This window comes from Phalangium opilio, unplaced genomic scaffold (assembly GCF_054372755.1).
Source record: "Phalangium opilio isolate 3A_F unplaced genomic scaffold, DU_Popi_V2 ptg000098l_1, whole genome shotgun sequence".
In the NCBI taxonomy this organism is placed as follows: Eukaryota; Metazoa; Arthropoda; class Arachnida; order Opiliones; family Phalangiidae; genus Phalangium; species Phalangium opilio.
Window position 1 is genome coordinate 2,018,495 of NW_028324201.1, and position 5,431 is coordinate 2,023,925.

Below are 5,431 nucleotides of genomic sequence, written 5' to 3' on the forward strand. Positions count from 1 at the left end.
GAATATTTTTTATCCCTTGAACTGACCAATCCGTATTTGGTCCCAGATTTAAAAGTTTTGCCTAACCGTTGATAACATGAATCCGCCCGGCTATGTCATGAATATGGACCACTATTGGCCAAACCAAAGTCAATCAAGAAACGTCATTGTCCCAGAGATCCTTGCGAGAAACTAGAAGTTATATATACGAAGTCCCTCTTGTCCCACCCTCAGTCGATACCTGAAACACTTAAACGAAACCCTGTCGCCTCATCCTTAGAAATCCTTAAGAAAACCTTATAAGTACGGAATATTATTTTATATTGAAACCTTCAATTTTATTAATTTTTGAATTATTACTTTTTGGAGAAAATCTCGGAGAATTTTTTTACCCCTAAAAAGAAGAGAAGAAGCGCGAGTGCGCGAAATATTAAAAGAAAAAAATAATTAACATTTAAATCGTGTTAGAAGAAAAGAAGAAACCTTTGCCCCTAATAAGAATGTGGAAGAAGAACACTTGTCGTAAGAAATTCAAAACTTGAAACTGTTTTGATAAACTGACTTTAAACTATGGTTAAAGAACTTAGGTTATGGTTGACGGACTGATTCAATTTTAAAAAATCTTAACTTTCTATTTTTGAACATTATTATTTTAGTGCATCACTATAAAATTAAATACCCATAAAATTAAGTTTAAAACTTAAAAGGAGACATTCCATTGAGGTTATAAAGTACAAACCTCCCTTAGATATATGTTTGATTTTTTATTTTGACCCCTATAAAAGTTTGTTAAACTTTATGTACAAAATTGAGTATTATGTTGAATATTAAAATTTGGATTAGAATCTATTTTGACTCTCAATTGACACATACCATCAAACGCGCTCACTTTTGATTCAGAAATTTTATAAGCCCCTCGTTCTCGTTAAAAGGCCTTAACTCTCCACAACTGACTGCATTCTAACATCTTGTCTAGCCTTAGCGAGGTTGAATCATAAGTGAAAAGACGTAGGTGTTTGTCTTGCATATAAATCCCTCTAGTAAGAAGTCGAACACCCCACTCCATCCCCATAAACAAAATAATATAAATTCGAGGTTTGAACATAAAATACTACTTGCTACGGCTTTGGAGAAGATAAGTGGATGAAGATAAAATTTAACGAAAATGAAATTTCAAACTATATATTCTTTGATTGAAGCTTTTGTAAGTATCTCCTCTTCACTATCACCAACCTCAATTTGAAAACATTTTATTTTATATTCTGTTTAGTAATTTGGTAACTAACTTACTGTTTAGTGTTAAAAATCCAAGTATATCCACGTTTTTCTTACATTACTTATAAAGGAAGTTGTTTTTCTTGTGAGCGAACAATGATTGAGTGAGATTGTCTAATACACTTAAATATAATGCCCAAAGAAAATAAGAAGCAAGTGTCCAGTGGTACACCTATTAATAAAAAATGGATTTGTTAATTGCTTAACTCAAAAATGCTACCGGGTTGATCAGCACCATCGATTTTATCAATTTTTGATGAAAAATCGATGATAAAACTTTGATGCTAACCCCTTTTTAGCTACGTGTGGTTAGGTAATACCCAATGAGTAGGGAATATTCCTTCTCTAATGGTCTAGAAATATATTAACGCAGCATTGTTCCCATATACACTTAGATATTAGCCCTTCAATTTACTACCTTCGACAGTGCTAAAATTATTACCCGTAACTTATAAATATACCTTAATCGGCGTGCCTAAATTTTTTTGAGAGCTAATAGCTCCCCGATGTCTCCTCTTTACCTTCAACAGTGCTATAAAATTACCCGCCGCTCAAACCCAAGACCATTAAACAGCTCATAAGCTTCATAAGCGTAAAGAAATGTTTAGTGTGAGTGAATAACCTCTCGATAAGTTATCTTTGACAGTGCTAAAATGATTACTCGTAACCCTACCCGATGTTGACTTATACCATACATTTATGCAAAAGACATTTGTCCGATGTAGACTTTTACTACATACTTTAGCAATTTGAACTGCGCATTTTTCTTCGACCGAATGGGATTTGGGTCCAACCGGATGAAATCGTTGCACTACACCCGAGTTCGAAGGTATGTTCCCTTTCAACCGAAATCCCATTCGCCCGAATATCCCGCAATGATTTTTAGATTTCTAACCCAATGGCTATATTTCCGATGAACAGAAATCGCAATCGTCTGAATATGCCCGTAATAAATACATGAATATAACTTGAAACACTAACGCCGTCATCGATTGGGAGGTGTAGAGGATACGGTGTTGGACTGCGAAGTGAAGGATTGTTGATTCGAATCTCCGAAAGGAATGTTTTGTCATGGTAATTAAAACGTTCACTTTCATTACTTTCAAGGCAAGAGATATGTAGAAATAATGAGCAATTGGTGCGTAAAATGAAGTATAGTCTTAATGGTAGCTCCAACAATATCTTTGAGGTGGATCACTCGGTTTTACCTCGAACGAAAATTCGTTTCAAAAAGATTAATTGTTTTCTAACTACACCTAGCAGTACTAGTTTTTTTCAAAAAAAGTACTCGAAATTTGATTACTCGGTTTTTTCAGAAGAGTATTCTTTTCAGGCGCCGAAAACCAAGAGAAAAGGCAAAGTTTTACCTCCCTGTCTTTCCCTCTTAGTTACATTGAAGAGGCTTATAGGAAAGATCAGAACTTACTTCCCTGGGAAACGCTCCAAATACATCAGAAGAAACATCCGTCTTATGTATATGCGCTGTTAATGTTGTCAAATCTTTATAGTAAAACTGCATTGATGTAACTTCCAATTCGTCGTGTAAATAGGCACAAGGTACAAGCTTATGATTCTAAAACACAAGTACAACTGTTTAAAATATGTAACTTAAAATGTGCAGGCTTACAATTATTGATGTTAAAATTTCCTTACAAATATTACTACATGATTCCTAAACTGTTCGAACCTAAAAATAAACAATTACATTAATATAGTATCCTTTACGACAGACTTAGAGAAGTTAAATATTATTGAAATTAGTCAGGCCGTCACTCAGTTAAATGATATATTGATGTACAATTTAGATAGTTTTATGCCACTAAAGTAATGAGGTAAATTTATTAACTAACCACCATGGCTCACTAACGTAATAAAAAATATGATGCACGAACGTGACATTGCAAACAACAAATCCTATTTAAACCCTTCAAAACTATTAACGTATCGGAATCTAAGAAATACTGTTAATTTAATGTTTAAAAGAGTTGGGAAAACCAAAATATAACCTCTCCGAGTCAAGAGGTCTACTACTACAAACTTATTTACCTAGATATGGAATCATTTATCTTTTTTGAAGTAAAAATTTACGAAATATTGAAGCAGTATTCCAAGCATAGCGAATATACAGTAAAGCAGACGACATTTTACATCCAATAAGGATAAATCTTGGACATATGGAAATCAGTCAATGGGGAAAGAAGAGGAAATGAAGTCTACGCTTCAGCTGTTTACCGTATATTCTGATAGCTACATTCACAACTGGTTTGCAGTGTAAACACTATCGTCTCGTCTCACCTCAACAATATTCTTAGTTTGCCAACATGAATGTTAACGTTAAATAACACCAAAGCTAAATTGTAGCTAGACGCACTAATAGTCAATGCGCACCATAAAGAGAATAAAAAGTCTGTAGCTACTACCCGTTTACCATTAGCCCTTTTACTATTCTAATTGCCACCACGATCTTTTCTTCTATTATCAAATCTTAACCTGATTATTTAAGAGTGTATTTAACTTTCGGCTCACTCTGAACCTTTAATGTCTCTTCATTTCAGACACAAAAATCAAAGCTCAAAGTTTACTTCACCTCAGGCCTCAATTATTTACTCTTTGTTTCACTAAGCCTATTGCGGATAATACTTGATATACCGGCCGGAGTCTAAGTCTTAATTTTCTTCATGAAATCACTATACCAAGGATTATTCTATATACAGATGTAGTATAGCTTAAGTAATATACAAAACAGCCATTTCAAATAACAATATTAAAAAAAATCTTTGGTATATCAAAATGAAACGGAGCTTTAAAGCTACAAAAGTACTAAATGCATCATAATTACGAAAAATACTTCCACATATTCACTTTATATTATGGAAAAAGGGAATATTAAGGTTCTGTGTGATTTCTTAACACACAAGGCTAACTGCTAACGCGACGCACTAGTGTAACAATGGACGGACACACACAGACAAAAGCATAGACTGCTTTTTAACTCTTTCCGTATTAATTTTGAGTTGAGAAACAAGATTATCTTAAATAATTAAATAAATATAATTAATATTAAGTATTTTCTTCGTTAGTTGTTCGCCTTATAGAGCGTTACATCGTTTTGATAAAGAACAATTAAACATTCTTGAGAGACTTTACTAATATTGGCGTTTGAAATGAAGCATACGCCGGTTGCTTCGCGTTACTCAAATAGGTAGTATATAAGGGTTTCGAATCGCAGCTATGGATAAGAACAGCGCAATTGCGTGAACCTTTGGTGGAAGCCCCACCATCGGGAGGTCAGACGTTTCTCGTAACCCTGGCCGATCGCCGCGTATGTCTTAACCTTAAGAATGATGATGGAGTAGAAGCCAGGTGTACAGACTGGTTTCCATGTGGGATGGACAAAAACAAAGATCAGAAGATGGTGGTGTTAGAAGCCAGTAAGTACAGACTGGTGTCCATGTGGGATGGACATAGAGCAGATGACGGTGGTGATTAGAAGCCAGTGTGTACAGACTGGTGTCCATGTAGGATGGACAAAGACCATAAGAAGGTGGTGATTAGAAGCCAGTGTGTACAGACTGTTGTCCATGTGGGATGGGCATAGACCAGAGGCTGTTGGTGTTAGACAGGCAATGGAGTAATAGCCTATAAGTATAATACAATTTTCGAAATTTCCGGAAATTGAGAACACGTTTGCTCCGATTTTCAAACTGCGAACGCGGTCCCCTGGGGTGTAAGTCAATAGCAACAGACAGACACACACACACCGACACGTCGAAATTAGAACCTCTCCGTGACATACGTCACTCGGAGAGGTAAAATTCTAAAAATAGTTTCTTTAAATATAAGGTTGCAAAATCACCCGATTCAAAAAGCATTTGGAGTTTGAAGCCATATATAAAAAAGTAAAAATAATACTGTCACATCCCTGTTAGTTAATAACATTATAGTTACAGAAAACGACGATATTGCAGATTATTTAACGACCATTTTACCAAAAATCAAGCCATTCAAAAAGTTGACCCGTACTGTTTTATTCCCTTCAACCATGAAATGTCATTCCTTCAGAAGATATGGTCTTCAATATATTAAAGAAACTCGAAAATAGTAGAGCCATAAGTACAGACGGCATCTCAGTCTGCCTACTAAAGGGTTTAGCAATTCTTAACGCCCCAATTCTAAC